The following is a 24,318-nucleotide window of genomic DNA, read 5'->3' on the forward strand; positions in this document are numbered from 1 at the left end:
ACTTCCAGAAAAACAAAATAAGGAAAAGCAAGAGAGAAAACCTCAGCACAGTAATGCCAAAGAGTATTCCCAGAACTGAAAACTCCCAGTTACCAGAATGAAGGGACCCGCTGAATATGCAGCACCGTGGATGAAAACCGACCCACACAAGGTACACCATCACGATATTTCAAAAGACTTGGACAAATTGTAAAACTCCTACAAGCTTCTAAAGATGGGAGGGGAAACAAGTTACATACGAAGGAAAAATGAGAATAGCTTCTGAATTCTAAAACAGTAACATGAAAACAAGAAGGCAATGGAGCAATCTTTGAATTTATGAACAAAAATGAATTCCAATACAGAACTCTATACCCAGCGAAACCATCAATCAAGTTTCAATCATGCATGGTCCCAAAAGGTTTGCCTCCTAAGCATCCTATGTCAGAAAGCCCCTGGAGAAAGTCTTCCACCAAAACACGAGCATCAACAAAAAATGAGCAAGGCGTGAGCTTCCATTAGAAGGGATAAGGGAATCCCCAGGACGACGATGAAGGGAGATTCCAGAATGGTGGCTGTGCACCAGGAGAGAGGGAAACAAGTCCAAGCCGGAGCAGTGTTGCTCAAGAGGAGGGAATGCTGAAGGCTGTCTTCAACTTGTCCAAAAACACTGTACTATCTTTTTAAAGTAATTAACGCCACCAAAAGGAAGAAGTCAGTGAAGAAAGACAAAGACAAGAGTTGCCACAAACATAAAATCCAACTCTGGACAAAAGCCAAACGATGAGAACAAAGGAACATCCAGGGACAACACAATAAAAGACCGAAGGAGCAAGCAGCTCAGAAAAGAAGAGAACGGAGATCTCCAGGAAATTGTCTGCCAGAAATCAAATGTGAAGAAGAGATGAGTCTGTATGACCATGAAGAAAAATTACTAAGAGGCTACTGGAAGGTATGGGGAAAATAGGTCTGGGGTAGGGGGTAAATTACAATAGGTATAAAAAGGGTTAAGAATGTGGGGGACTGATGGGGCACCTGGGTGGCACAGTGGTTAAGTGTCTGCCTTCAGCTCAGGGCGTGATCCCGGCATTATGGGATCGAGCCCCACATCAGGCTCCTCCGCTGGGAGCCTGCTTCTTCCTCTCCCACTCCCCCTGCTTGTGTTCCCTCTCTCGCTGGCTGTCTCTATCTCTGTCGAATAAATAAATAAAATCTTTAAAAAAAAAAAAAAAAGAATGTGGGGGACTGAAGAAAGATGAGTACCCGTCATAATGCCCTGGGCGCACCTCTATCACAGGACTTACCCACTGTACCATCATCACTGACTGACTTCTCTGTCTCCCCTCCTCGGCTGTAAAGACCTTTTGGAGAGGATCATTTCTCATCCAGTTATCACCCTGCAGAGTCCAGTACAACGCCTGCTACAAGAGTATACACAAAAGCAAAGGGTTTTTGTATTTTTTTGCATTTATTTGGGTACTGAGTATCTACTACACATACCTGCTATCCTTCCGGAGAACTAGAATTCAAAGACATATGGACCTTGCTTGCCTTTAAAGAGTTTCAACTTTTTTTCACACCTGAGAAAACAAATATTTCTCCTATATCCTCACTCTCCCCAAAAGATGAAAAGTTCACCAGGGGCTTACAGAACTTTAATAGTCCGGCTATCACTAATGGATATGGAACCCAAGACCTGATGACACTTGCTTGACATTGTACGCATTGTGTAATATGAAAAGAGTGCCGGCTTGGGTATCAGGACACCTGGTTTCTAGTACTTTAGAATTACTCCTTTTGAAGAAGAGGAAATCCCAACTCCTTGATATGACCTGTCGGTCCCTGAATGATCAAGCGCAGTCTGACTGTCATGCTATCTCCCGTGAATCCTACAAAGCAGCAACATTAACCCATTTTCGGTGTACAGAACAACCTGTGCCCTCCTCGACACCTCCTCCACCTGGACCTTCTTCCCCGGGATGACCTGGACGCATGTGCGGTGGGAGCCGTGCCCTTCCCCCAGGTGAGACACCTCTCTCCTGTCCCCCTCAGCACGCCTTCACATGACACCAGTATCTGTGGAGTGGCTGACAAATGCCATGCACGGCCCCAGGACACAAGGCAACAGACGAGAGAGACGCAGGACTCTCCGGTGGTGGAGCTTCCTGTGCAACAAACTAGAGCGGATGTTAAATCGGGCCTGTCAGTGTCTTCCTCCACCCAAACAGCAAGATTCTGGGGACAACGACAGCCTAAGTTCCGCAGCCTCAGCACCGCCATCCCAGACAAATATTTAAAGCACTATTAAATAAAACCAAAGTGAAGGTCAAAAAGCCCCAGTGCCTGCAGCAGGTAACATTTGCTCTTTAAAAGCCCTCTTTCTCTACTGTCGTTGTTTGTTTGTTCGTTTATTGCCTCTTGTCTGTTAGGAGTATAAACCTGAAAATGTCATTCAGGGAAATCTTGCGAGTCCGCTGGAACTGGCTTTATTCTCCTTACTAACCGCAAACACAAGACAGCCCAGTTACTCCCCACGTCTGGTTTCTGTTCGCCACTCTATAACCAACAGCGCGCACTGGACCGAACACCTAAAACACACGATCAGAACACATGCACTTGATGCGTGAATGACCTAATGATGAATAAATGAGCGTATACACTGGCTTTGAGGGCCTTATAATTGCTCCTCACTCTAGTTTCTATTTTAAGGAGAATTCAAGCAGATAGCAACACCGCATTTATCAACACTGGACCTGCTGGATGTCTGCCATTTGAACCGCGGGCAGCTTAGGGCCACGTCCAGCATGGAACTACTAAAATACAAGCATAACAATTTGAACTAGTTCAACTAGGACAGAAAACTAGGTATTTCCCCAATCCTATAATTAAAATGCTTAAATTATTTTGCTCCAGACAAAGAAAAATTAAACTTGGCTCATTATACAATGAAATAAATTGCCAGCTCCTTGAAGGTATTTGTAAGATGGACACTCTCTACATTTCTGGCATAAGTGGGGACATTTATACGTACACGGGGTCCTCAGGCTACTCTGAACTCTCTTCCCCCTAACATGCAAATGAGAATTTCCCACCAGTCACAACACACTCTGAATCTATGCTTCCTGAACAGGTAACATACTCCACACGATCACTTTGCTTCTAATGGTCTCGTTTCAGTGCACAGTCCAACCTGGACAGTCCCTGACACCCGCCTCTCACTCACCCGGACAACAGTGACAACCTGCCATCTGCGGAGGGTGTGATGTCATAGCAGTCTCTCCCAAGTGCTTTACAAGCACCAGCTCTGGAATCCTCACAGCCCTAACTGATTACTACTCTCGTTCCATTTTGCATGTGAGAAAACAAAGTCCAAAAAAACTTAAGACATTTTCCAAGGTCACACAGCAGACAAGGGAGAGAGAGATTAGGCATTCAAACACCAGCTTACCTTAGAATCATGATGCTATTCTGGCTTCCCAAGTTACCCAGATATTATTACTGTTAAAACAACGGACATGATTTGGGCTTTCCAAAGCAAACATGACAGAAAGATTCTTTCTGAAGCTGAGTAACAGTCAACATGACACACTGCCATATTAGAAGATCTCTGGCTTGAATTAACCATGCAGGCTGAGCCCCTGGCAGGAAATGGTCCGCTTGATGCTAACTGCCAAATAAAGCCCAAAACCACTGTTTCTCAATGCACAACATTCTAACCATTTAAATTATCTGTGAAGGTCTCTAATGTCCAAAATATATAACCACTTCACACAGGTGTCCCTTCCTCTAAGCTCAGTGTACCAAAGGTTTCTGCACTCAGGCAAGCCGTAGTAACCTGTACTGAAGAACACAGGTCAGAAGAAACTTTCTGAAAAACCAAAAATGTATAAAGAATGCAAACATGATTGGGGCGCCTGGGTAGCACAGTCGTTAAATCGTCTGCCTTCAGCTCAGGGCGTGATCCTGGCGATCCGGGATCGAGTCCCACATCAGGCTCTTCCGCTATGAGCCTGCTTCTTCCTCTCCCACTCCCCCTGCTGTGTTCCCTCTCTCGCTGGCTGTCTCTCTGTCACATAAATAAATAAAATCTTTAAAAAAAAAAAAAAAAAAGAATGCGAACATGATTATTAAAGTTATCTGGGCAAACAAAAGCTTCTTTACGCTTCAAAATAATTTTCTAGTCAAACACATTCTAATACTAGACAGTGGAGCAGCTCATAGGTCATAGGTCACTGCATCCCATTCATCTGTGTGCCAACGCATGGAACAGGGTCTGCGGTCCAACCGGTAGTAAGCTACTGATGATGTGAATACATTAGGGAAATGAAGAGGCAATATTACTAATTGCTGAAAAACCGGCATTAGGAACAACAACAACAATAAATCGTCCGTTCTACATGCAGAGTACACGGTGAATACCAACTGCTTGCACTTCTTAGATACGCTGGTCAAACTCATCAGGGAATAAGATTAGCTTTTAAATCCCCACAACAGAAATAACTACATCACTGGGAACTGTATTTGCTGAACCTCAGGCTGATCCTTCCCTAACTAGCCATGTACTAAGAACTATGTTCTGTCACATTTGTCAAAGAGTTATGATAATCTCCACTTAACAGGTAAGAAAACAGATTTAGAGCTTAAGGAACCTGGTCAACATGCAGGGAATAAGAATCGAATCTGAGGTTCAAAGCAAGACCTATCCAACACCCATCCTCTTAACCACCATCTGTTCTACACTGTAAATAATATCCATAGAAAATTCCACTGCGCAAAGGCTCATTAAAAATACGAAAGAAACACTATTCTACTCAAATTAATTAATAGGCACAGTTAACATACTCAAGACAAGACAACACTTCAATTGTACACAAATGAACGAATGGGCTACTAAGGTATACCTAAGGGTCATTCTGTCTACCTGAGAGAGGCACCAAAGGAAGGACCCATGACCCAAATGCGTGCAGTACTTAGCAGGAAACCTCCTGCAAGGCCTGGGAGTGGTAAGTGATCAAGAGACACAGTCGTGCGGGCATCACTGGCCTCGGTGGAACTGGAGATCACTACCTGGACAAATGGAAGCAGTTTGCAAAGCGAAGGGTCCCAGATCTAGGTAAGGAAGACGAAGCACATTCCCTCCTGCCTCTCCTAGAAAGAGCAACTAGGAAGGCTGGAAAGAGTAACTGCAGAAGCTCTCTGACCACTCTGAAAAGTAAACTGGAGCAGGGGGATTAGGAAGCAAGACTGGATTTAAACCACGACCAAAATCAGCAGATTTCAATACAATGGAAAGTCTCCTTGCATGATATCCTAAATGGGGACGGCACACCCCAAACTTATTCAGCATAGGAAGAACCAGAAAAGCGTCAATTCCCGTGGGAGGAGAAAATCAACACAAGCCAATATCAAGAAGGGAACAAATATGACAATCAGCCCAGAGGGACTTTAAAACAACTACTGTACAAATAATTCCACAAACAAGCATACACACAACATACTCGATATCGCAAATTCTTCTTTTCCTTTTCTCTCTTAAACCCACTGGCTCTGGCCCCCACCACTCCACGAACTTCTCCCTCTAAGACTACCGACGACCTCTGCACTGCTCAATCCAATCATTAGAGCCCAGGGCTCGTCCTTTCGACAACTGACAAGAGCTGATCTCCCACTCATGTTCTCGTGATTTTCTTCTTACCCCACCGATGGCTCCCTCCTTCCAGAGTCGCCCAGGGCTGTGTCCTTTCTCCTCTCAGCTATGCTTACCTCCCAGGCAAGCTCATTCAAATGCTGCTTCTATGCTAACAAAGCTAAAACTTGTCCCTCCGGCTCAGCCCGACTGCCTGGCCTTGCGCTGGACTGACCGCTGTTCACTCTGCACCGCAGCCCCACCGCGGCCTGCTCCTGCGCATCACCGAGACGGCAGAGCTACTTCTCCCAAAACCCCTTCCTGCTACAGCTCAGGGCGGCAGGCAGTGAACGCTAATAAGAGGCAACGTGGGCAAAATGAAGAGAAACATCATTCTCTTCAACTCTGCCAGCCCTCCCAGCGGTAGGGATGGATTCTAATTCCCTGTACAACTAATTGTCGAGAATGGCCCGGGTTCTCCTGACCAAACCCTGGCAGGTGTACTCTCTGCCGGGCCTGCTTGTAGGCCCCTTGGGGAAGTGGAGCATCACCGAAGAGAACTCAGTGAAACGTCCGACACCTCCAAGCCCAGGTGCTGACTGGCCCGCCCCCTCCACAAACCTTCCTACACACAGCCTTCTCCGTTCACGACAACGTCCGCCTTCCAGCTGCTGAGGCGAGAAACAACGGACGTCATCCCTGCCGCCTGTCTTCCTCCCACATTCCCCATCCAGTCTTGTCAGCAAGTAATGTTGGTTCTTCCCACAAAAGAGGCCCAGACGCTGTCCCCTCGCCATCATGCTCACCAACACCATCGTGGCCGGAGCCACCATCCCTCACCGAAATGACTACAGCACTCCGGAACAGGCCTCCCCGCTCCCAGCCCTGCCACCCTAGCATACACGCTCACCACGGCAGACCGATTCCAAGCCTAGATCAGACGGCATCGCTTCTCTGCTCCAAACCCTAAATGGTCCCTCATCTTACATGGATGACAACAGAGAGTCAGTGAAGGAACGAGGCGAAGGACTGAGCCAACAGGTGTTCCCCACACTGCTAGGCTGTTTGTTCAAGGGGTCAATGGGACTGAAGAAGGGGCCTCTGAGGGCAGTCAGTGTGGAACTGCTGGTGAGAACACTTTTAAAGATATTAAGAAAACCCTGATTTACTACAACCTGGAGTAGAATCTGCTAAGACGCATTATAACTGATGACAGTAAAAATATCTGCAGAGCAGGAAAAGGATTAGCTGGAAAATTTACAATGATGAAAATATAAGTTGCTTAAAGCATTTAAACTATGGTTATTCAGTCTATCATTCATGAGCAGGAGCTTTGTGGAAAGTATTCGAACCCATCATGTGTTACTGAGCCAGTAGCACCAACAGCAACCTCATGAAATAGCCTGACTTGTCCTACCACACTGCAGTTCAATGGTTTGTGCAAGGCTCTGTTGTGACTTTTCAACCACAGAGCCAAGACTGAAATCTATTTGAAAAAGACCCCCCCCTTTACTCATCACTATTACCAAACACTGAATTGCTTCGGAAATTAGCTTTTGCTCCTACATGTTAACATTTCTTCATGAGCTCGGCCTAAATTGACAAGGCACAGCAGCGCTCGTATGAGGGACTTCGGGAAGTGAAGGCATTTCAGTGGCTGCAAGCATCTTACTCACAAGCAACGTCCGACGCGGCCACACGGCTCCCCCGCCGCCACAAGTTAGAGCAGCGCCTGCTGACTCACTCGGAGGAGCGTGCAACTCCTGACCTCAGGGTGGAGTTCACGCCCCACGCTGGGCATAGAGGCTAACTAAAAATGAAAAAAATTAAAAGTTAAAGAGAGAAGTGGATTTGTGTCCCCACACAAACGTGTAGCAGATGTGTTTTGAGCTCAAACTACAGTTCCAGCGGCATTTCTCAAACCTCAATGCAAGTACAATGAAAATTCACGTATCTCAAACCCACTTCACCGAGCAACTGAGGCACTTCCATCAGACCATCCATCGGAGAGAGGAATCTGCGCTGTAATGACGTGCGGAAAGGCAAACATCAAAAAGAATCTAGTGGGGGGCGCCTGGGTGGCACAGCGGTTAAGCGCCTGCCTTCAGCTCAGGGCGTGATCCCAGCGTTGTGGGATCGAGCCCCACATCAGGCTCCTCCGCTAGGAGCCTGCTTCTTCCTCTCCCACTCCCCCTGCTTGTGTTCCCTCTCTCGCTGGCTGTCTCTATCTCTGTCGAATAAATAAATAAATAAAATCTTAAAAAAAAAAAAAAAAAAAAAGAATCTAGTGGAATTCTATCGATGTCTGCCAAACGATGAATACACTAAACTGAAATGATATGCTTCCGAACTAGTATCAGTGCGCAAGAGCACCTACGAGTATGCAGACACTGTCAGAGATGACATCTGTAACCTTCCGTGCAGATCAGCCCCGAGACTGAACATTTGTCATTGGTTGTGATGATACGGAACACTACCTGTGAGCTCCAATTACAAAACATGTTATCCAACCCTCCCCCCAAAAAAATTCCATTCTTATTAGACCTGTATTATAATATATATATACATACTCAACTATTATTTGAAATTCTGTCAATAAAAATTTTATATATTAGTGTTCTCTCCTGTTATGTAAGTACTTACATAATATCCTTCATTTTGCCTCTTAGTCTGCAAAACCTAAAATATCTACCATCTGCCCCTTCACAAAGAAGCCTGCCGATCCGTTTCAGTCATCTTCCCCAGATCTTCTGACCACAGGTACAGCTAAGGCACACACCACATATCTTTAACTTCTCAGCTGTTTTTTTCTTTTTAACTTAAGTCTCTCATTTTACCTTTATTCCTTATAAATTTTACCTTGTTGATTTTAGCACTTCATTACAACCTGTCGAAGTATTTTCAAATCCTGATTCTAAAAATGAACGGTCTCCCAGCATTAACTCCTGATCTTTACTCAAATTCTTGATGAAAACATGACGACAGGTGTCAAGTATGACACACTTCTTGAGACATCTTCACTTGGGTGCAGAAATTCTGGTATTTTAGTTTTGTGGCAAATTACACTACATGTGGTTGCAATGTATCTTCTACCTACGAGCAGTAATTTCTTTCTTTTTTTTTTTTTGAAGATTTTATTTATTTATGTGACAGAGACAACACAGCAGGCGAGTGGGAGAGGAAGAAGCAGGCTCCCAGCGGAGGAGCCCGATGTGGGACTCGATCCCGGAACGCCGGGATCACACCCTGAGCCGGAGGCAGACGCTTAAGGACTGCGCTACCCAGGCGCCCCAAAAGCAGTAATTTCTTGAACTCCCTAGTAATGACAGGAATAACAATTTACTTTCTAGGCTGTATGCAGGAAAGGATTAAGCTTGCCCCAGGGAAGATTTGGCCATTGCCCAGCTCCTGGGAAGTCACCTCTGAGCCTTTGGAATCCCCTGCCTGATAAGGCGGTCTTTGTTTAGCTGGGGGCCTTCGGCCACACCAGACAGTCCATGCTAACAATTTGATTTCTGGTGGAGCCTTGCGCCACACACGACACCAGTTTGATCTCCAGAGGGACTGGAGACTAAACTCAGCCATGCAGGCAGTGCCTATGGGACAACCCCCAATACATATCCTGGACACCAAGGCTCAGGTGAGCTTCCCTGGTTGGCAGCATCGGTGCTGGGAGAAGTCAGCACACCTGCACTGCGAGAGGACAACTAGAAGCTCATGCTTGGTCTTCCCTGGACTTTGCCCGGTGTGCCTTTCCTTCACTGACTTCTGTCCACATCCTTGCCCTGTAATAAACCATAACCATGAGGATAATGGCTTCTCGCAGTTCTCTAAGTCCTTCTAGTGAACCACGGAACCTGCAGGTAGTCTTGGGGGCCTCCCAAACTCTAGGTCCTGATGATTTACAACGTACTTACAGCAACACTACAGCAGTGTTCTTTCAGCACGAGGAGATGCTAGTTTAAAATGCAGGTGACAGGGGCGCCTGGGTGGCACAGCGGTTAAGTGTCTGCCTTCTGCTCAGGGCGTGATCCCGGCATTATGGGATCAAGCCCCACATCAGGCTCCTCCGCTGGGAGTCTGCTACTTCCTCTCCCACTCCCCCTGCTTGTGTTCCCTCTCTTGCTGGCTGTCTCTGTCTCTGTCGAATAAATAAATTCTTTAAAAAACAAATAAAATAAAATAAAAAATAAATAAAATGGAGGTGACAGGCTTCCACATCAGCAATGATCATCCAACATCTCTGTGGGATAATACCAGGCATTTGCATTAAAAAAAAAATTTTTTTTTTGAGAAAGAAAAAGCCAGATCACGAGGCGGTGGGGCAGGAAAGGAGACTCCACACTGAGCACAGAGCCTGACACAGGGCTGGATCTTATGACCCTGAGATCATGACCTAAGCCCAAAACAAGAGTAGGACGCTTAACTGACTAAGGCACCAGGCCCCCCTGCCTGCATCTCTCATATACTCTCCTTGGTGATTCTTACATACACTACTTTCAGGACCACTGACGTACCCAAAAGCTTCCTGAGGCAGTGACCGTCTTTTTTTTTTTTTTTTAATTTACTTGCTTACTTACTCACTTATGTAATCTCTACACACAACGTGGGGCTCAAACTCACAACCCCAAGATTAAGAACCACATGCTCCACCCACTGGGCCAGCTAGGCACCCCAGGACTGTCTTCTTTTTAATGAATCCCCATCAGGACAAGATGCTCAAGAGTCAAGAGTGACTCAGGACAACGCTCTAAATCTGGTAGAGAAGTGAGAACAACTGGCATTATTAGTCTTCTAAAACTTAGACTATATACACGTGTGAGATTTGTTTTGTCATTCCTCAAATATCCAAGACAATGTAGAAATAAATGACTGAATGCAAACCACAAGTTACTTGGATACAGTGTGAACAACGGATTCAACGGTGTCCATTTCTCACCCATTTTTCAATTACATCCATTTTTTTCAATCTCCTGACAGTTAATAGGAAACCTGAGTTTTAGAAGCTGTCTTCATACCCTTCTCATCTACTAAAAAGATCACCCGTGAGTTAAAGGTCAAGACAGCTGAGATAATCTTGAGAGTTCTCCTCTGTCAATATCAAGGAGCCATTTACCCAAGGAGCCTTACCCTGTTATTTCTTCATCTCTAAAGTGGGAGCCCCGGACCAGTTGATCCCTAAATTTAGATCAACCTCTAAAATCCTAGACTACCTAAAAAAATAAAAATAAAGGAGGCAAACACCCAGTGGAAAAGTTTAGAATTTCCAATGAAATAGTTGAAAGGGCAGACTCAAAGACGAAAATCAAACATCAACTCTTCACCAACCAAATCATCAACCGTCACCCGACAAAAATTCATTCATATGTAGACAACTTGCATTTAAACTAAGTTACTCCTGCTACCTCTTTTATCAAGTCAATTCCTTAGGACACAACTAATGTATTTTTCCCAAAGCAGAAAGCAAAGCTTTTTTTTGCCATGACACAGCCAAGGAAACGCCAAACTTTTTACCTACACTGGAATCACAATTATCCCCAGCCTGAAATCTTAAGGGTGATATTTTAAACAGTCTAGGGTTTTTCACTTCTAACGTCTACACCATCACTGAATTCCATCATTTCTTAGATCTTTGCCATTCATGACACTTGGCCCTTAATGGAGGTCACAGTCCTGTCAACAGGAAAAGGGAAACTTTCTCAGACATAAACCCATTTCCAAACGCTCCCCTGTAAGACTCAACTTCTATAGGGCAGCCATATATCACCAAAAACAGCAAATCTCTGCACGGATTGCTATAATCTAGAGTCTGTAATTCCTAAATTACATATAACGCTAATGTCAAACACGAACCAATCCAGTTTAGACTCCAGGATACCACATTCATCTGCCTGGTGCGAACATAAACCACCAGCTGCCCAGTTCCTCCTGCATCTGTTCACGGAAGAGCTAACTGTAACAGGACGAGTTAGGTACTGTCTTACAACTATTAACTATCAACGCACTTCTGAGTGGACAGAAAAACTACACTCCTTTTTGGAACTAACACAGCTAACTAAAAGTGACACTGGTCCATCTCTTATAGCCATGGGACTGTTAAGATATTCCTAATAGTTTATAAACTTTAGCTTCATCTCATGTACAACAGCATGTTGAAACATCCATGCCAACGAGAGTCCCAAACTCTCCTGGCTGGCCTTCTATGTACAAAAACCGGGCCTTGTTTTGTCTCTCGGAGGCCAGGGGAGACATCTGCACTGCTGGCTGGTAGACCTCGGTTGGTACAGTTGGGCTCAGGTGACAGCTTCATGGGCCTGTGTTTTATGTAGCGGTCTGGGATGTATGACACTTACAGTAACAGTCCTGTGATTTGGATGCTTAGCTTTCCCTTACAGCCTCACACCCGGGCAGAGTGTCAGACATCCACAGTCCAATAACAAGGAGTGCCCCCGCCTTGGGCTGGGCTCACTTTTGATAATGGGATGAAAGCCCAAGCATCCTACCCCAGGAAAACAGCTCATGTGCATACACACAATTCTGCGTACCGCTTCTGGGGTTCATGGACCTAGGAGACAGCATTTCCTCCTTAAGCAACAAACAGTCTGATCAGTAAGCACTTAAAAACAAAAAGATCTTCATGGACTTTTCACCAAGGGAGAAATCTGGGAGCCATCCTGGAATTGCTCTGGACACCCCCTCTCTCAGCCCTGGCTCTTCATTTCCCAGGTCAGAGCCTGGAGACTGGCTGAGAAACAGGCTTCAAATCACCCTCTCTCCAGTTCCTCAGTCACGCCCTTAATTAAGGCCTTCTTCACTTGTGTGTACAACGTAATTGTAGAATTAAAAGGACACAGGCTGTTAGATTGGACCATCTGAACTTTGCCCATCACTTTACTAGCTGGGCGACAGACACCGGGCAGCCATTCCCTTAATGACAAAGGCTGGCTCCTCTCCCTTCTGAAGCGCATGACTGCAACAGCTCCTTGACCGACCCTTGTACTAGTTAACCACCCGCTTGCCATAGGAATCTGCTCCCGTCAGAATCAACCACACGCTGCTCTGATCTTGTCAATAGTATCAACCCTACCTCCTTCTCGACCCAACCCTTTCTGTACTCCTAAACACTAGTAAAAACATCCAGTCTCACAGACCCCAGCCTCTCCCGCCTCTGCACCGTTAGAGCGGGCATGTCCTCCACGAGGCCCTGCCTGCTTCCCACCTTCCACTCTCTTTCTACAGATCCCTGCAGACAGCCAGACCTGCAGAGGTCACGGCATCTGGTCCACAGCCAGTTTCTGTATGGTTCTGGGCTAATCAAGGTTTTTACCCTTTTAAAGGTTGTTTAAAAAAAAAAAAAAAGGCAGCTACGTGACAGGCCCTATGTGGCCTACAAAGCCTGAAATGTTTACTATCGACCTTTAACAGAGAAAGTTTGCTGACCTCTGAGCGTGACCGTGACGGGGACATGCCCTCCAGGTCCTCAGAGCACTCTGCTCTGGCACTATCACTGCAGGCATCACACTGCACACTGACTGCCTCACTCCCCTCCTGTCTGTGCCCCCGGGGGCTGACACTACACCAGGCACAAGACAGGTATTTAATACTGTTGACGCCTCAACAACTGGGTCCACGTATACACAGATTTTTTTTGATACATGCCGCATAGTAAATGTAGTTTCTCATAATTTTCTCAACATCCTCTTTTCTCTAACTTACCTTTTTATAATACAGTATATGATACACATACAAAATATGTGCTAACTGCCGATTCTCAACTATGGGGAAGGGTCCGGCGGCCCGCACTGTTCAGGGGTCAACTGTCCTGGCACTTTACATGTGTACACCATCCCACATAGTAACTGCACGCAGAGCTTCAAAGATCACAGATACTAGAGTTTATATAGACAGTATCAGAAGTCACGTGACTAAAGGCAACGCACCAGTATTTGTACCTCAACCTCCTGTTTCATAGTTAAGATGCTCTTTCTACTAAAAAGACCTGCGTCTCTACACAAACTATGATACCTAGACATCTTTGATTACTAATACCTGAGACTTTAGCTAAGGGTAAAATTTAATTTTTGACTCGCTATTTAATTTTGATAATTTTTAAATTACTGCTACTTTTTGTAAATTAAAGAAAAAAGAAAGAAACAGACACCCTAAGGAAGCACTAGGCAGGTATTTGTAAATTAAATATCAGTACTTAGTGGTTTTCTACTCAGTGCACCACAGCCTCCCATGATCCCACCTATACCGGTCTGAGAACCCACACCACCTTAGAGACAGGCTCCATGATACGCCTGTCAAAGAGGCTCAATCCTCTGTCTAGCTGTTCCTGCTCTAGGCGGACTTTGGAAAAAGTCAAAAGTCCGGCCAGCACTGTGTAAGAGAACGCTCCATGACGATGAAAATGTCCCATCTCTGCACTGTCCGAGGTGGTAGCCACTAGCCACACCTGCATACTGAGCACCCAAACTGGGGCTAGTGTGACTGTCAAACAGAACTTTTCATTTTATTTAATTTTAATTTAAATAGCCACACATGGCTAGCAACGACTACAGGAGACACAGATCCAAGTCTAGACTCCAAACACTGCAGTGAAATAAAACACAATTTTCCCTGTATCCTTAACTACAGGCTATGTTATCTGGCCCAATCATTCCCCTGAAAAAGACTAAAAAGATGGACAGAATACTTTAAAATCTTAAAATCAACCAGAAACTGACAAGACAATAAGGAAAGAACAGGCCAAAATTAAAGTGAAATCAGGAACCCAAAGAGATGAACAAGCACAGAAACCACCTCTGCCCTGCAGTCATTTGCCAATTCTGAAAATTTTCAACTTTCATTTTTACAACCATTCAGGGAAAGAGGAGTAAGAATCAAAAGCTGGGTCCCTTAGGGTGTTTAACCAAAAACACTACCTCCAGAAGCAGGGCCCTAAAGGCTACAGAGCTCAAGATAAAAGAAACCAGAGGTGAATCACCTCTCCAGTAAAATCACAGCACTGGGCGGTCCAAAATACCTCAAGCCTTAAACCTGCTTTAAACTGGTTGAAGCAAAAAAGAAAAAAAAAAAAAAAGCTCTCTGGAAGGAGCTATATCTTCATTCTATGCCTCAATAGACTCCTACAAATAATCAGAACTAAGTTAAGAATCCTACAAATAATATTCTACACCATAAATAAAAATGAATCACAGACCTAAATGTAAACCTGAAACTTTTCTAGAGGGGGATGGAGGGAAATAAAGGAGAAAACCTTTGTGACCTAGGATTAGGCAACAACTTCTTAACTACGACACTGAAAAAGCAAAGTCCAGGGGTACCTGGGAGACTCAGTCAGTTAAGTGTCTGCCTTGGGCTCAGGTCATGATCTCAGGGTGCTGGGATTGAGTCCCAAAGGCAGCAGGCTCCCTGCTCAGCGGGGAGTCCGCTGCTCCCTCTCCCTTGGCCCCTCCCCCATCCTGCTCTCTCTCCCTACCTCAAATAAATAAATAAAATCTTTGAAAAAGAGAGAGCGAATGCAAAAACAAACCATAGCATGAGAGAAAAGCACAGCACACATCTGACAAAGACTTGTATCCAGAATATATAAAGAACCCACCAATAAGAAAAAAAATTTAATAGGCAAAAGATTTGAACACCAAAAGATACACAGGTGGCAAAACCACAAAGAAAAACTATTACACACCTATCGGAATGGCTGAAAAGCTAAAAGACTAACCATACCAAATGTTGCCCCAACGATCCAGCGTGACTGGAACTCACACAAAGCTGGGAGGAATGTGAAATGGTTCAGCCATTCCAGGACAGAGTTTGACGCTTTCTCAAAAAGCCAACATAGGCCTACCACAGGATCCAGCCATTACACTGCTAGACCCAACCATTTCCAGGAAAAACAAAAGCCGATGGTCACATGAAGACTTGAGCAAAATTATTCAAAGGCTTTATTTGTAATAACTCAAAACAAGAAACGACTCTCCACACACTGATCACGTTCGATGTCATCCCAAGCAACAGCAGGAAGAAATTCCTTGGAAGTCAGCAAGGGATTCTAAAACAGATACAGATCTGCAAAGGGTCAAGGAGGGCCAAGGTATGCTTAAAAAGGAACCAAGTGGGAAGAGTTCCACAATAAGACCTGTTATAAAACTAAAATAATTGAAGCAACTTAAACTGGGCAGTACCAGTGGAATTCAAGAAAGTCCAAAACAGATGCACATACACACGGACCTTTCATTTCCAAGAAAAGGGGCACTGCAGAGCGCTGGGGGAAAGATGCTCTTTTCAATGAACGGTGTTCGGACAACTAGCATGTCCAAAGGTTAATGAAGCTGGATTCCTTCTTCAGATTATGCACCAAAACCAATTCTGAGAGAATTACAAAGTTAAAGGTTAAAAGCAAAAGTATAAAAGCATTTAGAGAATAAATGAGGAACTAGTTCATGACCTCAGGGCAGGGAAAGACACAAAAAGCTTACAAAGGAAAAGACTGACAAATGGCACTAATTAAACTTAAGAACTTCTATTCATAAAAAAAAAAAAAACACAAAAAAACCACTGAGTCAGTGAAACTGCATATGACAAAGTGGGAAGAGACAGCAGCAAAATACATAACCAACAAAGAATGTGTGTTCTGAATATATATAGTCTACAAATCAATTTAAAAATAACCTAATAGAAAAATATGGGCACTTCGAAAAACAGTGCATCCGAATGGCCAGTAAATGTATAAAAAGATGTGCAACCTCACTGTAACCAGGAAAAGGCTATTGAAAACCACAAGGCAGCAACACAGCAGAAACCACCAGAAGGGGCTGGGCGGGGCGACTGACACAAGACCAGAGCAGGGCTGAAGCAGTCATTAGAGAGAAGACTGGGGGGCGGCTGGAGCCTCCCAGCACAGCGGGGAGCAACAGGAGAGTCCCTCACTGAGAGGTGCTCCAGGCCAGGCGCTCTAATGTACATTTAGTGGGGTCACAGTCTATAAGTGACTATAAACTAGAACTTTAACTTCACTTGACCAATGTAAGGAGAAAGAAACTGTTTCAGATCACTTTTTCCCACCAGCTCATTCCTTTTATTTTCTCCATCACAGGGCTACACCACTGACTCAGTCTGATGGGGGCCAGAAGAGGACGTGGAAACATCCTTTGTACTTCGCGTCCACATTATGGTAACCTAAGTCCACCCGTCTGTCCCTAATTCTCTTCTCTACCTTAGTAACAACTTCATGTACTTCAAGATCACAAGGCCCCCTCAGCAGGAGCACAGACTCTTCTTCAATCATTAAACCAATGACTGAGGGCCAACCCACTATAGGAGGAGGAGGAAGCTGTGAAGGACCCACAGATACGTACAGGATAATACAGAGTCCCTGTCCCTGAGCTCACAATATTCTATTTGCCTACAGGTGCGTCCAACTCTGCATAAGACATAGCAGAAAGTAAGCATATCACCAATTCCATCTTTGAACACTAACTTTTATCTAGCTCTGATCTTAGGGAAAAAATAAAGGACAAAGGCAAAACAATACATATTAAATTTAGGTATGACTTTAATGCTAGGCATAGAATCAATTCACACAATACTGTTTTAGTAGTCACCCCAAGACTTGGAAATCATCCTGACTCTAGTATAAGCAAGCCAATCTCTCAACACCAAAACAAAACCACCAGGGAACACGTGCCTTGAGCACCCACATATACACACTTTCCTGCTATCTGCCAAAAACCACAAGTCCAGAGGCCATACAAATTGCTATTTCAATGCAAAATCATTTATTTAAAATCCAAACCAAGATTCAAAAGAATTTAATGACCTCAGCATAAAACATTCAAAATCCCTAAACAAAATTAGTTGTGAGGTCTTCCCAAGACTCTAGAAAACCTGAAAAACATACTGAAAAAGAGTCCTGAAGTGAAGGCAATCTCACTAGCAAATCTAAGTGGTCAGAAGCCAAACACATGCCTCTGCCATTTACGACTGATTTTTTGCCTGCTACGACTTGCATTTCTCTTAAAACACTCTCAAGTAGTGGTTGACAGACATTAGCATGCAACAGAAGCTCCTGGACAGCATGTTCAAACAGACTGCGGGCCCCACCCCCCGAGTCTGATTCAGGAGGTCAGAGGTGGGGCACGAGCACAGGCATTTCTAACCCGGCCAAGTGATGGTGATGCAGTTGTACTTTGAGAACCACTGCAAACAACCAGTTTACTGGTTTACTGTGGTGTGCGCACGCACGTGTTTCCCTTCGCAATAAGCAAGACCAAGGGGAACTTGCTGAGGAAGAACAAACTCTTTTTTTTACGCAAATACTAACTTTTCTTGCCTGAGTGAAGGTAAGTGACCTGTTGCTCAAAACGTTTACTCTGAACAACAACGTAAAAGACTCTCTAAGCAGATCATCGGAAGGCCGGTGTGTCATGGAACTGGCATTACAGTGTTAGGAAGATGGATTTTTTTTTTTAAGATTTTATTTATTTATTTGACAGAGAGAGACAGCCAGCGAGAGAGGTAACACAAGCAGGGGAAGTGGGAGAGGAAGAAGCAGGCTGCCAGCAGAGCAGGGAGCCCGATGTGGGGCTCGATCCCAGGACCTTGGGACCATGCCCTGAGCCGAAGGCAGATGCTTCACAACTGAGCCACCCAGGCGCCCCTGGGAAGATGCATTTTTAAAAATGGTTTCAGGGCATAATGTAAAACCCTTGTAAAGTACATGATGAATCCAACTGATTAGTAGAAGATACATTAGAGCTTCTAGACCAGTCATCAAGGATCTTTTATAAATCCCAACTTCCTAGGTCTTCAGAATATAGAATGAGTCCTAACGAATACATGACCAATTCCTACAAAATTAATTTCTAGAAAAAAACATTTGAAAACTATAAAGGGACAGAGAAATGCCTTTTTCCCGCAGCTCAAGTTTCATGATATTTGTAATCTAAAATAAAGCAGACAAAGACAGAAAAAGATAATCCAAGTTCTCCCTGGTATCAAGTCCTACCTGGTTTCTAAGTAAGGTTCTTTACCAAGGCAAACAAAAAACAGTGGACTGCTGACTGACGCAGGAACAGTTCTCCAACAACGAATGAGCCTGGGTTCTTTCATTCAATAAATATTGTGTCAGACACTGGGGATGCCATAGTGTGTAAAACAAAGTTTCTGCCCTCGTGTTGCTTAAATTCTATAAAAAGACACACAATGCACTACAAATATGGAATGTATAAAACCACTTCAGCTCTTTCTTCAGTCCATCAAAGACAAACACATGATGCTCTGGTCACAAGTAGACCCAACAAACACCTACCATTCACAGCACAATCCAAAGCACCAGATGGCAGGACTTTTAAGATAGAAAATGGAGGCAGAAAGGAGATCCTAGGCACAGACAGCCCATAGATAAAACTTTTTAGGTTCTTCTGAGCCTTGGTTTTGGTCCACTGGCCCTAAATAAAGGAGGACAGAGTACGTCAAGTCTTAAAAGCACTATGGAAAATTCTAAATCGGCGAGAATGAGCACATTCACTTCAGAAACATTTATAGAGCAGCAATGTGTTAGAGATTATAAATTCTAGGATTTACTACAAGGGGATGAAACCTGCATGAGAAATTTACAATTTACTTTTCCCTCACATTACACCTTGCTTCCCACAAAACTATATTCATAAACACTGACACCCCCCCCCCAAAAAAAAGTCACCAATGAAAAAACTCTGTAACAATGTAGAGGTTGTGTAAAGCACAACCTTGAACAAATAAGAAGCGTCAATCACTGCACTATGCATTATATATTTGTATTTAACTGATTTTAAATTAACTTAAAATAATTAAACAATTTTGGTATGTTCATTAAAATGTTTACCTACACCATGTTGGCCAGATCACAGCTTCATGATATGAAAGCGTCAGATTCAAACAGAAAATATAATTATTTCAACTCTCCCAGACACGGTACTTACACCTGCATGCTACTCACTCCCCCTTCGGAAGGCTGGGTTCAGATCTGTGAGACTACTGCTGCTCTAGTCCTGTCTGGTCCTAGAAGCTGCACAGAGAGTTCAGCAGGCCCAGCCAACAAGGACCTACCCCTTGTGGGCCAAGAAGCCCACGGCAAGCTCCTCGAACTCCAAACTTCCAGTGTCTCCTCTGCAAAAATGAGGATAGCAATACCACAATTAATGGTTCTCAGGAGGAATAAAGCAGAAAAAGCATGAAAGCAATCACTTCAGGTCTGGCACATGTCATCTCCCAGATTTAATTCATCGGTAAAAAGGTAGTGACACCTACCAACAACACACAATACCCCACACGTAGCAGTAACATTACATCTCCTCCCCTATCAGTGGATAACATTCACATGTATGACTTTGGTCATTTTCCTTGTTCTGAAAAATGAGTTTACAGTAAATGCCAATGTATATCAATAAGATCTAGGCAGAATTCGTTTCATTCAATACAAAGCTTGCAAGGAAAGACCTTCATGTCCTGACAAATAAGTAAACTCTGTGATGATGCTACTTGTTCCCTTCTCGGAGGCTTTCAACTGCTAAAAAGTGGCAATAGTGCCACCCAGCCAAAAACACCTATTTCATACTTTCCTCTAAAAACCATTTCATTAGTATTTATGCAAATAAGACCATAATTAACGGCATTTGCTAAAAATCTCACCTATCCTGAAAGTTGAATTACATATGCCTATCCGAATTTTATTTCCATGATAGAGCCTAGCAAAAAAAAACAATACAACTGTTACAGACAGGAAGAGAGGGGGTTCTTCTGGTACTTTATAATCAGAAACACATTTATGTAGTTCTGAATGGTAAGATTTGGCACCATTCCTAGAAATTAATGCCACAAAGTGGTAGACAGCAATTTCATTTCTCCTACACTAGGTTGCCTTTTGGTAGTCATGAAATGGAAGAGAAAAAAAAAAAAAACCTTGCACAAATATTAGCAGAGAGAAAAAGCCATCAACGGTTTAAATAATCCACTACGAAACATGGTTTTCAGAAGAGACATAAAAAAACAACTACTTAAGGCAGCTGGCTGAGGCACTGAAACACAGGTACACCCAAACAGGAGCTGGAACCGCTTTCATCCTTTTCCACCGAGGATCCTTCTAAGGACAGAGATGCGACTTCAGATTTGAATGCTTACTGCACTCACAAACTTCCTGGAATTTACTACTATTCACTCAAATAAGGTCATTTACTTTGCCCAAGTTTTCAGAATTTGCATTTTAAATAATTTCTATAGGCATCAGTAAAAATTCCCAAAGACCCCCACAGCAATATTTTGCTAATTATTTAAGGGATTTTAGTAAGGACATATAGTAATGAAATAAGTTCTTAAGCTTGAGCTTTAAGACAAAATAAACTACTACAGAAACTAAACTTTACTGGTTTACAAGCCAAAAAAACCCCCTCATTTCACAAATGATAGAACTTTTAATTATATTGAAATTTAAAACAAGATTTTAGCTGAAAACTGTCTAAACTGAAAATGTTTACTTTCAAAAGTTAAAGACTTACATATTAAGACTTTGACTCTCATCTTTCCTGTGTTACCCTTGAGACAAGTATTTTCTCAAAATTAAGACACTTAAAAATACAGGAAAAAAGGTTTCCATAAAATCTTTAGAGATAGAGAAGTAGCAACTCAAAACTAACATCCAAAAAAGAAGAGTCATGTTCAAAATGACTCTTTACTACACGAGAGAACATACACAGTACACAGAAGACACTATAATTTTTCCTGCGGGAACTAATCAGCATTTTTTTAAGGGGATAGCTTCAACAATACAATTGTTATTTAGACAATTTCTCAAACTTCCCAGCGAGAAAAGTTATGTTACTTGCTGAAGAACCCAATTTTAAGAATTGGGATGTCAAGTTCTCTAATTTCCAACAATGGGCATGGAGTGCTAGAGAAACGATGTTAGTGAGAAATGTTCTAATGATCCTCACTGCGGCTCCTAACTTCTGGTTTCACCGGACACTTCCACCCCATCGCACTCATGGAGCTTCACTCCTAATCACGACTCACCTTCAGCGGACCGCCGGCCTGAAAAGAGGCTGAAGTCCTCTCTCCTGTAGGGCTCTGCCCCAGGACTCTTGGCCCCAAACCTTAAACACTAAGTTTTGGATTCAATGTCTTTATTTATCCAAGGACTTGCCTCTTGATGCATCATCACCTCTGAACAATGCGTAGGTCCTTTTATTCAGTGTATATACTCAAGTCTTAGGTTGATTGTGGGATCCTTTAAAAGACAGCAATGGGTTTTAAACCATCTTTCCCCAGTTTTCATTATTAAATCGGAGTATATGATAATCACCGGAAAGATATTACTTAAAGAATGTATAACATGGGATCTTGCTGCTTCGACAACATTTAGCACACAAACGTATTCAAGACACGAGGGGTAGGCTCATTCAGTGTTTCACCTCCAAGGACAGCCACAAAGAGAAAACAACGTACTCATAAAGACACTGGAACGCAAACTTTCTTCAAAAGTTTCATGTGTTTAAATATAGCAGGATGTTAAAAATTATCTCCAAAGTACAATGGCATGAAAAAATGACCTACATTGGATCTCAACAAAAATAAGGTGAATGCTAATTTGCAATGTATCTTTCCATCACTTCATCCACCTTTCAGGTTTTCAGAGATGAGACAACTGACCAGAGTTCACACATTTCCAAGAGAAGACTGTTTCCATTATCCGTTTTACAAATAAAATATTAAGGGTGAGGCTCTGGTATTTCATTTCAAATAGTAATGGCCTATTTTTCCAACCACGAAAATGTTGACATTCTATCTAAGAATCCCAGCGTTGGTCGTCTTAAGTATAGATCCCCAAATCCTTACACTGCCTTCAGCTTGAACGTATTTCAACCAGTTCCCACAATTACTACATTACTATTATCTTAGTCTCACTGCCAAAAACCCAGCTGCAGGCTAACTATGCAAGAATGAGACACTGTTGAAATGACTAAAAAACAATTTTTTTACCCTTACTGCATTAAGCTAAATCCTGCAATTAAATAAAACCAAGTAACACACACACACACACACACACACACACACACCCCTCCTCCTCCTCCTGAGAAAAGAAAGGAAAGGAGAGAAAAAGAAACAACAAGTCCTTCTTCCACCTAAGCCAGAAGCAGAGCTGGGGGCTGGGTTGGGAAGAGGTAAACTTGGAGGCACAATGAATCAACGAGGTCTCCAGGGCTTTCGCCTCAAAAACCACAGGACCACAGCAAGTTGAGCGCCAGCTGCGGGGAAGGAGCTGGCCCGGATCCGGGTTCGAGGCTCGCCCTTCCCTGCCGGAGGGCCAGTGAGTCCCCATATAGGGTCAGGGCTCTTCTCCCCCCTCCAGGTCCCCAAGGATTTCCCTCTTCCTCCTCCTTCCTCTCTCCCCCCTTTTGTCTTTGAGGCAATTGGCCAGCTCCCAAGGAGGCCGGCTGGCCTCCCCAAGCCCCCGGCCTCCCTGTGCGCTCCGGCCTCGAGCCCCTCTGTCTCTCCTAGACCCCCGAATCCACCAACCTCCCCATCTTTCACGAACACCCCCAGGCCTTCTCATGTCCCCCAAACCTCCCCGTTTACCCGAGCCCCCGGCCTCCCCTCCTCCCCTGGCCTGCCGGAGCCCGCCGACCTCCCCACAAGTCCGTCCTCCACCCACAGCCTTTCTCCCAGAACCCGCCCCCTCGTCCCCCTTCCCTGGCCTCTCGTGTCCCCACGCCGGCCTCCCCACATCCCCGTCCTCCCGGAAACCCCCAGTCCGTCCCACATCTCCCGACCCGCCCGCGCCCCGATCCTCCCCAGACTGCCGCCCTCCCCGGGCCCCTCCCTCGTCCTCCCCACTTCTCCGGTCTCCCCACATCCTCGGCCTCCCAAGCGGCGCGCGGGAGGCGTCCGTCTCCGCCGCATCCGCCGCGCGGACCGGCTGGTTAGCCCCGCTCGGCCCTCCGCCCACAGGCCGCGGCCCTGCCAACCCCCAGCACCAGGAGCCGGCCCACCCGCCCGCTTCCCGGCCCCCGCCCCCTCCCCGCACTCACATGGACCGCGCGGGGCGCCGGGAGGCGAGGGCAGACCACTGCGAGGCGGCGCCGCGAACCGACGGGCGGCGCTCCCTCCAACGCCTCACGCCGCGGGCGCACAGCGGTCCCGCCGCCGGCGGCGGCGGCGGCGGCGGCGGGCTCGCGCCCTCTGGATATGCTGCGTAGGCGACGGCCGCGCATGCGCGGCGACCGGCTGAGGAGCGCTTCACTGCCACGGCGCGCGCCCGGTCGCGTCCCCGCGCCGAGCTTCCGCCCCCCCACCCCCCCACCGCCCCCCCGGAGGACCGGGCATGCGCCTGGCGGCCCGCGCATGCCCTGCACGCCACGGGGCTCCGCTCCCGAGACCGCGCCGGACAGTCGCGCGGGGCATTCAGGACGGCAATGGACTGAGCGCGCCTGTGGTGGCCGGGTCTGGGGAAGCTTCGGCGGAGGCTGGGAGTCCCGGAGGTCCCACTGGCGGCACTCTGGGCCGGAGGGGCTGGACCGACCTCGGGGAAGCCCTCCCACCCGCTGCCCTGCCCCCCACAGCCTGGACGCGGGTCCTTTGCAGGGCCGCCCTAGCCCGCCGCCCTGCAGCCCAGCCCCAGGGCCGGAACCCGCAGGGTCGCGCCCCCCAGTGGGCCGGGGCCTGGCCCGAGTCCT

The 24,318-nt window shown here is 45.3% G+C and overlaps 1 protein-coding gene and 1 long non-coding RNA gene across 3 annotated transcripts in view; both read right to left on the reverse strand.

Annotated features, from left to right (window-relative positions):
* The window catches only part of LOC130543845 (uncharacterized), a 407,309-nt gene that overhangs the window by 42,156 nt on the left and 340,835 nt on the right, over nt 1–24,318 (reverse strand). The window lies entirely within an intron of this gene.
* LOC125281970 (uncharacterized) lies at nt 1,288–23,019 on the reverse strand. The gene is made up of 3 exons (XR_008959535.1): nt 9,523–23,019; nt 7,282–7,415; nt 1,288–1,400 (listed from the first exon to the last, which is right to left on the reverse strand). It is a non-coding gene; the product is annotated as an uncharacterized LOC125281970 (long non-coding RNA).

This window comes from Ursus arctos, unplaced genomic scaffold (assembly GCF_023065955.2).
Source record: "Ursus arctos isolate Adak ecotype North America unplaced genomic scaffold, UrsArc2.0 scaffold_16, whole genome shotgun sequence".
In the NCBI taxonomy this organism is placed as follows: domain Eukaryota; kingdom Metazoa; phylum Chordata; class Mammalia; order Carnivora; family Ursidae; genus Ursus; species Ursus arctos.